Source organism: Numida meleagris, chromosome 6, assembly GCF_002078875.1.
Source record: "Numida meleagris isolate 19003 breed g44 Domestic line chromosome 6, NumMel1.0, whole genome shotgun sequence".
NCBI classification, from domain to species: Eukaryota; Metazoa; Chordata; class Aves; order Galliformes; family Numididae; genus Numida; species Numida meleagris.
This window is the reverse complement of record NC_034414.1, coordinates 42,449,831-42,469,243: the sequence shown is the minus strand read 5'-3', so window position 1 is coordinate 42,469,243 and position 19,413 is coordinate 42,449,831. Positions and strand designations below refer to the sequence as shown.

Sequence of the window (19,413 nt, the reverse complement as noted above, 5' to 3'; positions counted from 1 at the left end):
TTCAGAGCCTGGAGCATCTCCCATATGAGGAAAGGCTGAGAAAGCTGGGTCTGTTCAGTCTGGGGAAAAGAAGACTGAGAAGGGATCTGATAAATGTTTATAAATATCTAATGGGAGGTGGGAGGCAATTGGATGAGGCCAGGCTCTTCTCGGTGGTGTGTAGCAATAGGACAAGAAGTAATGGCCTAAAACTTGAATATAGGAAGTTCCATACTAACATGTGGAAGAACTTCTTTATGATAAGCATGATGGAGCACTGGAACAGGTTGCCCATAGAGGTTGTGGAGTCTCCTTCTAGGGAGATATTCAAGATTTGGATGGACGCCTACCTGTGTGACCTATTGTAGGGTACCTGCTTTAGCAGAGTGTTTGGACTTGATGATTTCTTGAGGTCCCTTCCAACCCCCGTGATTCTGTGATTCTGTGAAAAAAAGGATCAGCATTTATGAAAAGAAGAAATGAGGTCTCTGTGAGAGAGCCAAAGACATCTCTCCACCTGTCTGTCCATCCTGCTCATTGCATTTATTGTTCAGAGAGCTGCTTCAGAGATTGAAGAGTAATTGTACAGCCTGCAAAGAGTAACTGTACAGCTTGTACAAGAATATATAGAGGACAAACTCTCCCAGAGAGCTTTCCCACACTAGCCTCAAACTGGCTGGTTACTACCTGGCTGAACGGTGTAACAAGATAGCAATCTCATTGCTACCATCTGTAGAAGAGAAGACCTGGCTAGAAAGTCCCAGGGAATGCAAGCCATAAGAACCAATGTCATCATGTGTGAACACATATAAAATACACAGTTGCTTAAATGATTAAAAAAAAAAACTGAGAGCAGAAAGGACATGATCAATTTAATGCAAGAGTAGGAAAGAGATGTCAGATGGAAAGAGGTTGCTACCATCTGGACAATTCATCTGGCATAGATCTTGCTTTCAAGATAACCATTGAAACGAGTACAGCACAGACAAATAGTTCCAGTGGCTTATAAGTTATTGATCTCTGATAACAGACACATAACAGAAGACATGGGTGGCAATGCTCTGCCTGTTTCAATTAAAGGCTTGAAGATAGCCCCCATGCCCTTCAAAAATAATATCCTAATCTCTGATCACTAGAAGAGCTCTACTTGCATCTCTGACTCCTTTCTAGATAGTATGAAATAGCCACTGGGGCCTGGAAATGAAATGTCTTGTTTTCAGTTTGCTAATTCCTCAGCTGCAGAGTTTTCACACTCTTTACTGACTTTTCTTTCATATTCATTTTTTTACAGAGTTATAAAATACGTCTTCTTTATGGATATATGAAGGAATTTTTATGTTTTTCAGTATTTGCATGCTCCAAACCAAGGCTTATGTACTCACATTTACAAGTGGAAGGTGATGCATTATTGCAAGATGTTCCCTAACTTGTACATACATTCAGCTTAGAAGGGGCTGTACTCAGAGGTGTTAAAAGGTTGCTGGCTTCTGAGTGCATTTGGGAAGTTTGCAAGAGAGAGTTACTGTTTGGTCTCTTCTTGAAATTCTTTTCCTTTATTCAATAAAAGCAAAGCTATGCTAAGAATCTAGGTGGGTGATCTGTGATTTTTCAGTACACTGCTGCCTCTGTCAAAGCTCTCCACCAGATCTGTAATTTTAGTTTCTCTTCTTGTATTAACATTTCTAGGCACATGACATAACAACTCAGTTTTCTTGTAATAGTTTCACTCTATGTCCCCATTTAAAAGGTTTCACCTAAAAAACATGCATACATAGAAAACTATACAGAGATTCATTTATCTATCTCAGGAGGATAAAAAGGGACGAAAATGATGACAGAATATGAATCAGTACTTCTAGGTATTTCATATCTGATTGCCGAAATGGCTGCAGCTGCCAATACCTTTATTCAGAAAATAATCTGTTCATTGCATTTGGGCCTTACATTTTGCTTTTATCCTCAGCTGCACTGAAAATATAATTGGAGAATGTGGAATTGAACGCTTTTGAATGAAGCTTTAAAAAAAAATCTATATAAGAATTTGAGAGTTATTTTTCTCACACAATGTGGTGGTCAAAATCATCCACGTCCTGCATTCCTCTGATCCTGCACTCCAGTGTAAGAGACCTGTGACAATGAAGAAGCATGAAGTGGTTATGTGGAAATGTTCATGAACAGAAAGCTTTCCTAGCAGTAGGAAAAGCCCTTTAAGTCACTGTCATCACAAACTGACTCTTGCCCTAGTCCTCCCCTGGCCTGGGAGAAGTGACACCTCAGCACTAGAGGCTATGACATAGAGGTACTAAAATAAGCATTTTTCATTTATGTGGAGCCCGTTAAGGGATTTCAGCTAAGAAGTGGAATTAGAGCAGCCTAGGTGAGTGACATCTTAAGTTGGGCTGGTGCTGCTTATGAGGGAAATGAAAGCTGGCTTACCAACTCTGCAGTAAATTCACGGAGTATGGGTGATGTGAACATGCTTTGATCAGTGAAGGGAAATCCCTTAATTTTCATATTTTGCCTAGAACTTGTATCAGTATTTATAAGCTGCTCCATTTTTTATTTAAAATATTGTGACCAATATGGTCATTCTGATTCTGTTCTTCCCCCATGCCTCCCTATGCCCTCATAGAGTAAGATTTATTCCTCAAGTGGGTATGAGAACAGAGAACAGGCATTGAATTAAAGTCAATATTTCAATACAAGCAAGCAAACAAACAGATTTTCTGCTACATTTTATCATTCTTATTCTGCAAATATAAATATTCTCAAGAAGTACTAGAAATGATGTGTAGATCCTAAGTAGATGTGTAGATCCATAAGTAGTAGTATGTATATATTTATATCATAAGCAAATCTGCCATCATTTGAACCAAAGACAGCCATTCTGGATGGAGGTCCAAGCTGTGGCCAATCCCATTCCAGGATAGGCTGCAGCTATTAGCACCTTGAGAAAATACCATTGCCACAACCACTAACACATTTTTCCAATTAGTTTGAGGGAGGAAATGAGACATTTTTCTTTGTTAATGCCTCTCTCTCTTCCTCTCCTTGCCCAGCCATTTTATATTTCCTAATGGTGCTCAGGAGGCCATCAAGTTCCCTCCAGCACACTTCCTGCTTCCATCCAGCAGGAATAAATTGTTACTGCTTTGTTTGAAATGATTCCTGAGAAGTCGGATTCTTCTCACCAAAATGTGAATAATTGTAGTATTTGACTCTTGGCTTCCTCCTCAGGGATCCTTCTGAGTTAAGCAGTTGTTGAATTTATCCTGACAAGGATTGCCAAAGAAAACTTTATTTGAATGACAGAGGGGGGAACAAACTGTTTGCTGTACCAAAAAAAATTTGAAATAGTATAAAGGGAGAGAAAAAGTACTGTAATGGAAGGTGGAAATCTGGGACAGACAAATCAGGCCATAAAGTGTAAGATCAACACAGCAGTGGGAAGCAGGAAAGCACAACCTGGGCCAAACATACCAAGGGAGACTATTACACACACTGACCTCAGATGTCATATACAACATGCTTCAGCAAACCACCTCATACTTCAAAGTCCCACATTACACTAATCTCAACTGAGTCTTGTTGAGCCTGAGTCAACACTGTTAAGAGTTCAGTGTGTTAATCTAACACATAAGTATCTTCAAGCTTATGCATCCAGTCTTTCATTCCTAAACTAAACCCATTGCCTTTTCCATTTTAAACAACAAGAAATTGTCCTAAGTCAGGAAAGGGGGGGTTATCTTGTTCAACAAGCCTGTTTAATGCATGCCTTTTAATCACACAACCTCCAGACTGGTGAAGAAACAAAACAACATTGCAGAGGCAGTGCAGCTCTGAGAAAGGGAACCTGACTCTCTTTTGGCCCACGCTCCATCAAGTATTATAAAGGTTTCTTGAACAATGGCTAAAGTGCTAATGAGCTCCACCAAGACAGCTGATTTTAAATTTCAAACTCACATGTGCAAATCTCAGATGTGATTTTTATCCCTTCTTGTTTCCAGTTGAACAAAACAGGCAAAAGTACTTGAGAGAAAGTTGCTCCCCAGGTGTTCTAGCAGCACTTGTCTGTACAAGGTATCAGAGATTTTACAACAAAGCATGCTTTCCATTCAATTTTTGGCATAGATGTATGGAGTAATGTCACACTTTGACTTGCACATAAAGTGGATGTCACCTGCCAACAGTAATAACTCGGTAGTAAAGGCTACTAGACAATCCCTTTTTTCAAGTAAGCTGGTCAGTTGATGGCAGGTAACACAAAGTCCTCCTGCTAAAAGTGACTGGGAAGAGCAAGACATTCAGTTTTGTCTCAGCAGCCCATCTTCCCAGGTGTTGGCTTTTAAATCAGTTATAAAATATGCTTATATATAACACTTCTCACTGCTTTTCCAGGAATGCTGTGATCATTATACACATTAATAAACACAGTAGCCATGAATGGCAGTTATCCTACTAACTGAGATACCTCAGATCCAAATCAACATGGAACCTGAATGGCTCCCAAATTAATTGAAGTAGGTATACTCACATTTCTTTACTAATGCAAAGAAACACTACTGCTACCCTGGAAGTTGCCCTGCTCAAATTCTCCACCAGCCAAAGGTTTGTGATAATTGGTCTTCAAAATCAAAGCCTTGACTGTGGATGTCATAATGACTCAGTTCCCCCTTTTTTTTTTTCTCCCCTTTATCAACTGCCTTTTTGGGCAACTTTCTCCATGAGCTGTGAAATTGCACATTTTTCATTCACTCTAGGATAATTGGTCTTCTGTCATTTCAGTGTTTCTCCAAATCAGAAGAAAATCCATTTATTTTATAAAAGTTTGATTTGCTTTGTTTTGTCTTAAAGAACTGGCAGCAGTACTCATTGCATATACTTCTGTCAATGCAGAAATTTATCATAGTTGCTCTTTATCCTTGGAAAAAAAAGTCAAACCACCAACAAAGCTCCTTTTGAGAATGCTGTGAGCCAGTGAGTTCACCCTTATTTACTGTTTTGCTTTCTTTCACAGTCCTCAGCAAAATGCCTGAATGTGTCCATGTGGCTTTCTGAGGATAACTTGCTTTATTTTTTATTCTTTTTTGAAAGCGGAGCATGGGCATAAACATAGTCTCTGTATAGTCCTGTCATCAGATTTTTTGGCTCCACATGTGCCTGGTCACTTCCTAAATGTCTCCCCTCACAGCTTGCACCGAGAAGGCTGATAGTAAAATGGCCAACATGCAGCATGTGTTTAAAATGTGTGAAATGACTTCTCTGTGCAAAGAACATCTATTTTACAGCATCTGTAAAAACTCTTCTGCATGTAAATGCCTTGACTGTATGCTGCAGCCTGTGTTATGTACTTGTTAAAAAAATTTAAAAAATGTGCTTTTTTTTGTTCTGGATCTCCTAGAATTTCATTTTTTGTTCATTTCCATTCATAGCAACTTCTCCCTTGTCCAGATCCCCCAGTCTGTATTCTCTGAAGAAAGGTGTATTTCTCCCACTCAGTTCATCTATGAAGCCAAAGGGTTGTGATAAATGGTTCTATGTCAGGGTGGAGGCTGGTCACGAGTGGTGTCCCCCAAGGCTCAGTCCTGGGACCGGTGCTCTTCAATGTCTTCATCGATGATATAGACGATGGAATCAAGTGCACCCTCAACAAGTTTGCAGATGACACCAAGCAGAATGGTGCAGTCGATACAGTAGGCGGAAGGGAAGCCATCCAGAGGGATCTGAACAAGCTGGAGAAGTGGGCCAATGAGAACATAATGAGGTTCAACAAGGCCAAATGCGAGGTGCTGCACTTGGGCTGGGGCAGTCCCAGATATTTATACAAACTGGGGAAAGATCTCCTTGAGAGTAGCCCTGGGGAGAAGGACTTGGGGGTCTTGATGGACGAGAAGCTGGACATGAGCCAGCAGTGTGCGCTTGCAGCCCGGAAGGCCAACTATGTTCTGGGCTGCATTAAAAGAGGAGTGGCCAGCAGGGAAAGGGAGGTGGTCGTCCCCCTCTACTCAGCTCTTGTGAGGCCCCATCTGGAGTACTGCATCCAGGCCTGAGGCCTCCAGTACAAGAAAGATGTAAAGCTCTTGGAACAAGTTCAGAGGAGGGTGACCAAGATGATCAGAGGGCTGGAGCACCTCTTCTATGAAGAAAGGTTGAGGGAACTGGGCTTGTTTAGCTTATAGAAGAGAATGCTCTGGGGAGGCCTCACTGTGGCCTTCCAGTACTTCAAGGGAGTGTATAAACAGGAGGGGGAACGACTGTTTACATGGGTGGATAGTGATAGGACAAGGGGGAATGGTTTTAAACTGAAACAGGGAAGTTTAGGTTTGATGTTAGGAGGAAGTTTTTCACGCAGAGGGTGGTGATGCACTGGAACTGGTTGCGTAAGGAGGTTGTGGATGTCCCATCCCTGGAGGCATTCAAGGCCAGGCTGGATGTGGCTCTGGTCAGCCTGGTCTAGTGGTTGGCAACCCTGCACTCACATGGGGGTTGAAACTAGATGATCACTATGGTCCTTTTCAACCCAGGCCACTCTATGATTCTATTCCATGGTAAGTTAGCCTAATGAAAGAGAAACAATGCACCACCAAACGTGTAATGTCACCAGCCTCATTCTATGTACTAGAACATCAGATGTCCCCCCATACCTTGTTGGCAACCACCCATAAGAACCCTGACCAACACCTAGGTTTCTGCCTGCAGTCAGATGTAATGTGGGATAGGAATCAAAGCTATGTCCTTGTCACCAGGAGAGCTGCCAACTTCACCCCTGCCCTGCTCTGTTCTCATGGCTTTGCAGAGCCCTGACCTGGGCCAATAGCTTCAAGCCAATGTCCTTCCCCCTACACTCACAAGTGAGTCACTTTCCTCTGTCAGGATGAAGTGGTAATACAACCCCAGAACACTATGCAGACAAAGGCTTTCCATTTTTCACCCTAAGTTGCAACACCAGCTGACACAAATTACAAATTTCTTCAGAGGTAGTAGCAACTGTGGTAGAGAGACATAACCTCACTGACAGATTTCCAGTGCTGTCTCAACTGACCATAACCCCCAACCCTCCAGGTACACGGAGGGCAGTATAGGACTAAGAGGTGCATGTCAGAGCTACAAGTCTTGTATCTCCACTGAAATTTAGCTAGCTACTAGGAAAGACAAACTATCAGCAGAGTGAAAGCCGTGGCAACCGTGATTAGCTGACCTTTCTTTTCATACCTACCTGTAGTTACCTGGTATTTTAGTTACAGTGGCACCATACCTCATTCTTCATGTGTTCACTTTTCCCACATGTTAAGAAATGCTCAGCATGCTCTGTAGACCTGAAGAACCTCTCCCATTGGGAATAATTAGAAATGTCAGCTGTGCTTTCTGAACTGAGAGAATTACATGCCTCTTGGGAAAGAGAAAGGGTAGGAGGAACACTTTTACTGAAATTGGAGATATGAAGATTTGACAATCAAGCCCACAGAACCTGAAATTTCCTCCTATTTTTTAGAGTTATTTCTTGGCCTTCTACAGCGATATAACCAGGCTACAGATAACTGTAAATAGCTAGACTTTATATGTAACGAAACTCAAATTTCTGTTCCGTAGCATTTTTTTTTTGTCATTTTTCAAAGGTATATGTATATCTTTTCAAAGATATTCTTTAGAATTTCAAGAGATCCCTACTAACAGTTTTATTTGTGCATCAGGAATGCAGGTAATGGTTGTGAGAAAACGAAGGCCTTTAGGCTGCCAAGGGAAAGATAGGAAGCTGCTAGACCAGATTTTGGTAGTCTGGTGGTAGTATGAAATCAAGATCAGGATCAGACATGCTTTCAAAAGAATCATTTCTCTATACACAGAGGCTATATTTTACTGATAATCAGGTGATTTCCACAGAACATTCTTCCACAGCATTCTTTACAGTTTGGGAGAATGAATGAGCATGCCAAAGTGGGTGAAGGTGAAGGTATAGGTCCCATTTGTGAGAATTCATATGTCAGGGACAACCCTCTCATCTCCCAGATATCCACAAATGAAAAGTACCTCTTTTAGCAAATATGTTTTTTCTAGCAGAAAAGTACCACTTTTAGCAAATATGTTTTTTTAGCAAAAAAAAAAAACAGCAACAACTGTTAAAAGTTGTTGTAGCCTCTATTAACCAGGATTGGCAGATGACATATTCTGTGGCTTTTTGCATGTTACAAATTGCCTTTGGAAGAGTAAATGTGGTCCCTTCCCAGCTAATCATGGCCTGCAGATTAATAAAATACATAGACTTATGCACAACATTAGCTGATATGAGCAGGATCTCATGAAATCTCCCAGCTGCCTACTTCTATCAGGTTTGGAAGACCGTAAATATAATAGTGATTTGATAAAATCAGAGCTGCCGTAACATGTGGATTCTAGTGCTTGTGGATCAACCCTGCTGTAACTTACTCCCTCTGTAGCCTTCCTCCCTTTGGGGCCCAGTTCTGTGCTCCAGAGATTCAAGGCCCTACTCTGATCACCTTGGGCTGGACTTCAGCAATCTCTGAAAAGCAGTCATGTGAGAAAGCCTGTAGAACACAGGCTTGCAGAAAATGGAAGTTAAAACTACAGAAACAAAATTGTTGAGACAGGGAATGCAGGTAGTTCAGAGATTCAAGAAATAAAATACAAAAATGGAAAGCTATAAAATCCTAAGGGAAACAGCGTGTCATCAACACAGAGGATTGTCTCTAGGAAGCCACAGGAGCTGACCCTTCACCTCCAGACTGATGTCTGTTTGGCCAGGAAAGACACTTTTGGTGCTTTATCAGGGTGGTGAGTATGCCAACATTTAGACTAGCACTACTGTAAATCCTCTCTCTCTTATATTTGTTATCTATAAATATTTGCTCTATGCTTTTAATTCCTGCTTGCTGAGTCTCTTTGCTCACAACTAAGGTGCCAAAACAAAGTGTCTCAAAGAGGAAGGGTTGTATCTCAGGGGTACATACTGCATGTTGGCAGACACATGGAAGTGAACCAGGCTCTAGCACTTGGGACTTTTTAAGTGAATTAGGATGGTAAAATTTTCCTAATCCAAGATTTTTACCCCGTATATCTTTATATTTGGTTGTACAGTCACTGTGCACAAATAACAGGCTTGCTCTTGGGCCACTAATAAGATTGAGGGGAGATATGCACAATACATACAGAATTTAAGGTCAAAATCTGTTTGCGGTGAACGAATAATGCTATGTGAAGAAATACAGAATTTTTGAGAATGAACACTACTTTCCTAAGGAAGAAGAAAAGAAGTAAGACACAGAGGAACTGTCACTCTAATGTACCCGCATTCATCAGATGGAATTATCTCAGTCATTTGGGATAATGTCATAATACAGCACTGTCAGAGGATCAGCGTCTGCTGCTCTGACAATAAATGCTTTGGCTGTTATGTAGCAGCAGGAGATAACTGTCTGCCTCAGATGCATTAACACCTTAGTCCATTCTCATTATCCCTCAGTTCATGAAAATGTTAGAGCTCTCCTCATGGCAAAACTCATAGTGAAGTGTCTGCGGGAGACAGATGTATGTAAGGTATGGTGACAGAGAGCAGGAGGCACTGTTTCATATGTCAGCAGGAAAATTACTTAGTCATGTACACCTAATACATGTGGTAAATGTTGCTAAAAGTGTTTTACAGTTAATAATTAATTTTCCAAATACCTACATGTTCTCATAAGACAAAAGACATTGTGCTCCCTGGAAAGTTCATGCCTACTCAAAGCTTCCCTTTTATCTCATTTGTACATCATGTCCACTGGAAATCTCTTGTAGTAACAGTCTTCAAATAATCTCTGCGCTCCAGTTGTCTGTGCATACATGGAGAATTTCAACAATTAGCCACACAGGGCAAATGTCATGTATGGCAGGCATATAACACTTGCCAATCCATAACGGTACCTGCCAGATTGCTTTCATGTTATCCTCCAAAAACAATTCTTCAGGATGTCCCTGGTTAATCACTGTGTATATTCAAGAGAGAAAACCCACACAAACATAAAAAGCTAACCTCTATAGCCTTGAAAATGATTTCACTGTCAGCAAATACTGTTAGCAATTCCAGCAATGAAGGAAATGAAATCAACATGGTATTTAATGAGCTTTTGACTTGTACAAAAGTATAGGAATGCAGATACTAAACATGGAGGTGCATGCGAGACAAGGCATAAGCCAGCAAGACTATGGCATCCCACCTGGGGTTTCTGACTTTGAAGGAAAGTAATGAGAGTTTGGCAGCTTTGGCCAAGCATCCAAGAGTTTTCGTAATTGCTTCACAATCCCTCAGTCAATCTGCCACAAATGTGCGTCTAGAATAGCAGAGTCTCAGAGCTAAATCAGCAGAGTCAAAATCAACTTTCACAGCTTCTAGCTACACTGACCCTCTTTCAGCCAAGATTCAATGCCATATCAATAAAAAGTACTAAAATTCATCTTAAAAATGATAATGTAAATTGAAAGAAAAGTGCCAGCACAGTAGACATTCAGCACCATTAAGGAGTATGAGAACTTCCTTATCAGACTCCATGTGCTTCAGCTAGTGATCTTTTAAAAGTCATTCTCCTGTATTTATGTTATGGAAAATGGAGTCCAATTATAAATTGTGAAACATCATGATAGTCATCTTGAATTCAGAAGTTTTTTTACAGATTGGATTCACCTTATGTGAAGCATCTGGATATCTTCTGGGTTGTTTATTCTGAAGCAATGCAGAATCAAGGCTTCTCACTTGTGATCTATGCCTTCATAGAAGGGAAAACACTGAGAAAGAGAGAAGACTGAAGCACAGGCACTTTCCTCACCAGAAGAAGCTATTTTTCATCAACAGTAAAACAGTACTGTTCGTAAAGCCTTCAAATACTTAGTAATTAAAGATACCATTCTCTGTACAGATAATAATTCTCTTTTTCTTTCTGTTAATATCACCTCTTACCATTTCCAGTATGTTTTTTAAAAGAAATATGAGAGCTAAAAGTTCATCAGCATTTCACTCATCTAACCCTACTAATCACCTAAATACATTAACTGGTCAAGGCAGGAACTTCTTTTTAAACTAATCTTTATTTCCACAGATAAATCTGTGCCTTTGAATTGTACATGTTTCCCTTGATGTTCGTCATTTCCAGGATACAATGAGTTACTTGAATCTCATGGCATTTCTGATCCATGAGTGTTTAAATACACGACAAAGGAATACAGAAATATGTCTATGCACACCCATGCACTTGCTTACAACCCCAGCAATGATATTTTCATTGATGATTGTAAGTGTAGCTTTTCTTCAGACATCCAGTCGCCTGAATATTCATGAGCAGCAAGAAGTGATGTGAGTAAGCTCACCCACCAACCTGGATTTTAACACTTGTTACCCAGATGCCTTGACAGGCACTGCATCTAACAGCCTCTCTACCTCAGTGTTTTCTAATACGCTCATTGCTGTAATATGCAGCCCATTCCTGGCATGCTACATTGCTGTGGAGCAGATGCATTCCTTATTATGTAAGCCTTGCTGACATTTATGTTTTTTCACTGAGTGGAATAAGCACAAAGATTGTTATCCAGATCCCAGTCAGGATGTAATAAGAGAGGAAACCCAACTCTCCTCTTACAAGGTTCAGCTCTCTGGGAATTCATTTATTTCTTCCAAACCTAACCCGAAGCACAAAAAACTACTTGACAACAGTAACAAAAAAGGTTTGCAAGTAATGACCCAGTCTCTCCCTTTTTAACTTTTGGACCAAGTATAAGTGCAAGTGAAGGTTGTTTCCTATCTCTTTTGACATAGCATGGCACCACAAATCATAACTTTCTGACTCCCTGTCTAAGCTTTCTTGTAGACTGCTGGCAATAGAAATAAGAACCTCAGAGCTCTTTACATAATTTCTCACAATGTCAAGGGAGCATTATCAAAGACAGAAATTGTAATGGACTATGACAGCTGTGTCAGAAGCCTATATATTCTCTTGATGCATTAGCTGCAGAGCAAGAGGACACTAAAGAAATCTATGGATTACAACAGTCAAAATGAAACTGCTTTTAGGAAATTAAGTGGTGGATCACTGAAAGTGGACAGACTAGTTAGGACAGAAGAAATTACTCAATCCTTCTTCCCAAACCAACTGGGCTACACAAAGGGCTTTAGCAGGCTGGCAGACATTAGCAACAGGGAAGGTGCATTAGGGCTGCCACTGCATCATAGCTTCTGTGTTCCAGCAGGACTGCTCCTTACACAAGTCCCCCTAATGTGCATGGAAGCCCAGTTTTAAATGGGGCAGTGATGTAGCTAATGCTGCAACTACCTCTGAGGAAATGACTTCATAGTTCCAGTAAATCTTATCATTGTGAGTGCTTCCTGACCCTCACACTGAATTTTCACAGGTCTTCATCTTCATACACAAGAACAAGTTAATTCATTGTTTTTCTTTTCTTTCTTCTGTAAATTAGAAAGTAGAGTGTAAAATCCCTATGTGAATGTCTTGGGTTTTTTTTTTTTTAGAATCTCTATCCCCACAGAAATGGAGAAACTGTGTTTATTTGATCATTTCCACTCTATTATCTCTGCTTTGAAAGTTCAGCAAAGCTATTGCACATTTTATCCTCATTTTCTAAGTGATGCCACTTGCCAGCAGCTGTTTACTTTCCTAACCCACTATTATCTACACAACTTGGCTTTAATATCTAAATAATTTTTCATTCCCAAAGTTCTGGGCCTTCATGAAATGGCATTCAAATTCTTCTTAAAGACTTATTTCTACGTAAGACCACAAACCTTTATCTTCATCAGTGTACAGCATGCATATAATTCTATGTGACACAGAGACAGATAGATAGCATCCCAAGTTAACACCTCCCTGGGGACCTCCCCATACAGAATTCCTGTTTGTATGTATCAATTTTAAATTCCTCCGTGCAGTCTCTCATTATTTACTCCTTGCAGGGGACCACAGTCTTTTGCTTACTAGACAATTAATAACAACAACATTAATGAACTGACAATAAGGACAAACTTTTACAGAAAACAAATACAGCCACTTATATGTCTGCAACAAGTATTTGTCATGGATGTCATGTCCATCTCATTTCTTCTTTCATCCAGAGGGCAAAAGCCATGAGCAATGACAAAACCAAACATTTCAGTTGTTCCTGTCACTAGTCTTTGCATTTCATGATCTGTATCTCTCTTCCTTTTGCGTTATTAATATAAAAGGCAATGTGCAGCTTGTCAGGGAATATTGAACTGGTATCACTCAGAAGTATCTGGTCTATGTGCAATCTATGTGCAATTACTCTTCATCTTTCTGTGCCTTGTCTCTTTGTACCCAAGGAATGTGCTTTGTGACTCCAGTCAAGTAAAACCCAAAGAATCAGCTGTAGGTGGGACAGGAACAATACTGCCGCCTAATCAGAAAGGAATATCTGAACTTTCATTTAAACCTTGTCAAAAAACTTAAAAGATTCTCCATCTTTTAGTCCTGTACCTTTTCTCATTTATTCTGTTCTGCTGTTTTTCCTGCACTCCTCTCAGTGAAATTAGTAATGTCTAAAAAAAAGGAAAAAATGTCTATTTGATGTTTGGGTCTGCTGAAACAGAAAAACAGATGATAGGAGAGACAAACAGAACACCTCTGCAGTCAGTTCTGACAAAAAAAGAGCAAAAAGCTGCTTAAAACAGGGAAGGGAAGGGAAGGGAAGGGAAGGGAAGGGANGAAGGGAAGGGAAGGGAAGGGAAGGGAAGGGAAGGGAAGGGAAGGGAAGGAGATTTCCTATAATCTGACTCTAAAATAAGCTGTTCATTGTAGAAGCATGTTTGCACTGTATTACAAGAAGTTTCATGGTGGGTAAAGCCAAGTCATCTCTGATTTGACACAGGCTAAAAGCAAGAGTTACCGTGGCTCAGTTGAACTACAGGAGCTTGTTCAGCTGCACAGTATCATGATTTTAAGCTCCAACACAGACGAGAGAATCCAATGCAACTTAACTTTTAATGCATCAAGTTGTGCTGAACTAGAACAGAACACAATGTACTTCTACGATCAATCATTCACAAGTATCTTTAAAATTATCTGCTTAACTTATACTGTACAATACAGCTCAGGAATCTTTGATTCCAAGAGAGATATCCATTATCTTAGTCTTGCAAGAAAACTAGGGAAAAAAAATACCTATTCTCTAACAGAGACATAGTTCTCTTACAGTTGCACTATATATAGTCTGGTCTTTCCTCCTGTATACCCAGGATCATCTCCACCAGGTTATTCTGAAGTGACTTCCTCTCATCCTTATTTCTAGTTAAAAATATCATTTCAGACCTGTATATTACAAATTTAATTGAATCAGATAGCTTTCTATGATAACTTTTATCTGAAAGAATAAGCATTTCCTGATCAGCAGAAGACTTGTACTGGATCAACTGTGTTTCACTGTCGTAACTTCTCAACCCTAAACTGTGATGAGACAGTGCTGTGGTTTAACATAGCAGAGAGCTCAGAAGCACACAACTGCTTACTCACTCTCCTCAGGTGCGAAAGGGGAAGAGAACTGTAAAGGTGCAAGGACTCATGGGATGAGATGAAGAGAGTTTACTTGGTGAAGTGAAAGCTGTGCACACAGGCAAAGCAAAATAAGGAATTAATTTGCTACTTTTCAACAGCTACTTCCAGTAAAGCAGGGTTTATCCCTGCAATGGTTTCTTGGGAAGATAAACACTATCAGTCTCAGCCTTCCCCCCGTTCCTCCTTTATTACACCAGCCTTCATTGTTCCACATGATACCACACGGTATGGAATATCCCTTCAACAAGTTGGGGCCAGATATACTGGTTCTGTCCCCTCCCAGCTCCTTACACATCTCCAGACTGGTTGTTGGCAGGGCAGCATAAGAAACTGAAACGTTTTTGACCCTGTACATGCAATATTATGCAATAACTAAAACATCAGTGTGTTTTCCCCACTATTTTCATCAAAATTCTAAAGCACAGCATCATATGAGCTTCTACGAAGAAAAAAAATTAGCTCTATCCCAGTCAAAACCGGGACAGGTAACATTTGAGACCTTACATTGTGGAAGAACATAAGGCTGCTGGACCTAACAGGTGCACTAAAAAAGAAATCTGAAAAGGTAGCAGCCTGGGAGTAGCTGTCAGTCTGTCTGTTATGAGACCACAAGGTATATGAAACGACATACCATGTAGAACTTTTCCTTCTTTGGAGTGACCTGAAAGAACATAACCCTGATGCATAATTCAATTGTATTATTATTACTTTGATTTCCACTAAATAAGCTATTTTGCAGAACATATTTAATCACACAGTTACCCAGGCTGGTTTCTCCACTTTCACTACCTGTCAGCTTCTAATCTGCACTCCAATTACTAGGAAATACAACTAATTACAGCAGAAAAAAAATGATGTTTGAGATTCCTAGAGGTCACTTCCCTTGAACTTTACCTGCAGAGAAACAAACACAAAGCAACAAATAACCTCAAAGTTCTATGGGAAAATGCATGAATAGGTAACCTCCAGGTGACTAATGACTTCCAGGTGCACATCACCAACTAGCTCATCTTTAATTAATTAGCCAGCTGGCCTGGTTTGTTAGCAGTTGCACTAGAGCAGTACAGGCACGACTTCAAGGTAGATAGATAGTTAGTTGGACTGTCAGCTCTATCTTAGATCAGAGAAAATAGTCTGCTATAGAAAGAGAATATTCTACAATACAGTCATGTTAAAATCTGGTTACATAATAAATCCACTGTTATCTCTAGAAAGTACAGCAGTACTCTTTTTTAATGATAAATACACCACTTTCATCTTTTTATCTCAGTGATAAGAACAAGGAATGTAGAAATTACAATACGAATAGCTGACTATCTTTCAACAAAAATACAAATTTCCCTGAGGAGTACTCATTTTTGTTTAGAATGTGACTAATGAGAACCTTTGTTCAGTATCTTCGTTATTTATTTTATTTTCTTTAGTTTTAAATATTCACATTATGACACAAGCTGAAGCTAGAAGGAAGTGACTCTCAGTTATACTAACGGTAGAGATGAACCACTAAGAACAGGAAAGTATTACAGATCTTGAAAGTAAGTGTTTTATAGGATCCACTACAATACAAACACCTGAAATCAGAATAGAGAAAAAAGGGAATGGCAATTAAAGTTTTTGGAGCAATCAGATTTATGTTCATTATTGAAAGAGAGCATGTTGTTTAGAATTATCAGTGGATCCTGGTGATTCACCCCAACGAAAAATCTGGAACAATGCTGGACTAGTCAGTTTGTAAAATGAGTTTGCTTAGGTAGAAGAGGATGCAGCTTGGCAGCATTAGAAATCAGCAAATTCAAAACAGTCATATTGTATCCTGATCAATACAACTAGAACACTTTGGGATTTGGAAACATCTTTCAGTCATTTAAACCTTTAGGATTTTGCTCTTTTTAGTTAACAGTTAAGAGAAAAAAGGAGACTTTGAGCTAAATCAGAATGTGACAACTGTTTTGTGTTTTTACCAGAACAGCTCCCATCAGAACACAGAGCTGGTCATTCTCTTTCTCTCAGAGTGTTTAGTTTCTGGTAAAGCAAATATTCTTTATTACTTATGTTTTTATTTTGGTCTGGGCTGAAATGGATCCTAACAGCTTCTCTTAACTAAAGTATATTATTGTTAAAGATTAATTTTCGGAAAGGAATAAAGTCTTGCTTTTGAGACATCAATGAAAAAAAAAATCCATCACTGTCCTTGGTTAATTTTCAAGGGAGTTATTTTTTCTTAGTGTTCAATTTTTTTCCTTTTTTTTCTTCTTTTTTTGGCTTCAGTTTATATTTTCTGACTCTCATTGAGCTTTTTTCCCCACTAGATTAAAAAAACCCTTTACCACCAGGCATTTTCTTCTTAGGAAGGTACTTGTATGCCACAATCAAGTCACTCCTTGAGGAAAAACTAAAGAGATTGAGCTTTTAAGTCTCTCAGTATAAGATTTTTCTCTAGCACTTCAATTATTGTTCAATGTTCTCTTTAAAATGTAGACACTCTGGCTAGACTGTTTTCTGGTATTGGCTCTCACAACACTGTGTACAGAATAAATCCCTCCCTAATCCTACTTGGTACCCCTTCTTACATTTCCAGAGACTGAAATTTTTACTTTTTTTCCACAGAAGTGTTCTGGGTGACTCACATTACAATGCTTTTCAACTCTTAAGCCCTATGCCTTTTCCTAGGTCACTATTTTCCCGAGAACAGGCACTGTTTCTGTAACCCTTGCATGCATTCAGTTTCCTAGAAACAAAGCACTGCATTAGCATATTTGAACAGTTTTCTCTCTTGGGAATGGTATTGACTAGGTAATTCAGATAACATCTCCTTACTGCCCTCTTCTCATCTGTATTTGCATTAGTCAATATTTGTGTTATCTTTAAATTTGAAATCATTAAGGATTTAATATTTACTGTTGGAAGATTGCAAAAAATGCAAGCAGTACTGGTCATCATACATCTCTGCCACATCTAAATACAGATCTAGGCTATAGGTGGGATAGTGACAAGATAGTGTCCAACTGTCCCTTTAAGTGCAGAATGGAGGCAAGGCTGAAGAAGGAGTTTATTTTAATCTATAGGGATAGCGTCCTAAATGTGTTTTGATTTCACAGTCAAATTAAGCCAAAAGAAAGAAGCTAGGAAAATAAGTATGGTTTTTCATGTTTATCTTATTACCTCAAAGATATTTCCTCATGAAGATTCTTTGCCATAACAGAATCATTAAGGTTGGGAAAGACCTCTAAGATCATCCAGTCCAACCATCAGCACATCCCCACCATGCCCACTAACCATGACCCTCAGTGCCACATCCACACCTTTCTTGAACAGTTCCAGGGACAATTATTCCACCACCTCCCTGGGTAGCCTGTTCCAGTGCAGCAACACTCTTTCTGAGAAGAAGATTTTCCTAACATCCAACATAAACCTCCTCTGGCACAATAATGATTCTGAATTAGTGGAGGGTTTGAAAACTCCTTTCAATCAATATATCAGATCTTGCATGTTTACCACAAACATCTAAATAAGAATCTCAATTGTTCTCAAGCATCAGAAATCTGAATCTATATTCTGCACACTGTTTCACAGGAAGGTACTGTATGACAAAGTATCATATATATTAGAGGGTATAAAAGTTACCACTAGGTCTTTAAAATGAGAAACTGTCATCCATCATCAACCTTGTAAATCTTGAATACATAGGTGAGAGCATGGAGATCGCCTCCCCCAAAATTTTCTTTGTTCTCAAAGTCATTTTGAAATCCACATTCATCCAGTGCTTTGAAAAAGATTACAGATAGCTTTGGAAGACAATGGGATTTCTCCATGCACTGCATGACATTACAGGAAAAATCTACAGAGGAAGGTGGCTATTTGCCCACCTGACCATCATGTTCAGTTTACAGTGTTGGAGTTGGTGTCTGTTTCTGTTTCTAACCCACATCAGCTTCACCTGATCCAACCCGGGCCTTCTGCCTCACCAGCAAGAGCTCTGTGCATTCCTTTGACTTTAAAGCCAAGGCTCCTAATTTAATCTTGCAAATTATACACATAAATAAACTAATTGAAGTATATATAAGCCTGTTTCCCTCTTCCTCATCATCCAGCTGAACTTCTCTGATTGTTATCAAATCCTGCAGTGAAATTTTTAGCTGTCTCATCAGGTTTGGGAATCAGCTTGCAGTGAATCATAAAGTGCTTTTCATGCCTTTTTGTTTGATGCTTTTTTTTTTTTTTTGCTAGGCTTAACAAGTCCTGAGGAGCCAGCAGAAGAAATCTCCCTCACAGTACCCTCATGGCATGATACTACGACCCTTCACAAAGCTCGAGATTTGGATGAAGCTACTAACGCTGCCAGCAAAGGACCCTGCAAAAGTTTTAAAGATAAAAAACTTCCAGGGAGCAGAGGGGAAGCCAAACTGAAACTACGCACTGATATCAGACAGGTTAAAAAATAACAGTCAGGTTTCAGGCAGATTGCATTTTTCTGTCTTGTTTAATCTCTGTTGAAGAAGAGAAGGGAGATTTGTGCCTGAATTGTTTGCTTTTCTCCTTGTCATTATCTATACAACATCTTAAATTCTCCCCTTCCCAATCTGAGGTGACTTACAGAGGCTCCCTGTCAAACACAGACACTACACAACACCGTATTAGATTACACACTTTGTTAGAAAATTGGCATTTTAGATACTAAATGATAGCCTATGCTCTGCAGCCATGCTGTCATTCTTGCTCTAAAATCTTGTCAGAGTCTATAAATTAAGCAGCATTTGGGCCTGGAGTTACATGAAAGGGAGGGCTGTGGGAAACGGGGTGGCTACTTCAACCTTTCAGACTTATGTTTAAGGGAAAATTCTCTCCCATCTGACACTGGATGTGAATA

The 19,413-nt window shown here is 39.6% G+C and overlaps 1 long non-coding RNA gene across 1 annotated transcript in view; it reads right to left on the bottom strand.

The window, feature by feature from the left end:
- The window catches only part of LOC110402042, a 111,609-nt gene continuing 94,225 nt past the window's right edge, over positions 2,030 to 19,413 (bottom strand). The window contains exon 4 of the long non-coding RNA XR_002440839.1: positions 2,030 to 2,106. This is a non-coding gene — a long non-coding RNA (uncharacterized LOC110402042). The remainder of the gene's footprint in view (positions 2,107 to 19,413) is intronic.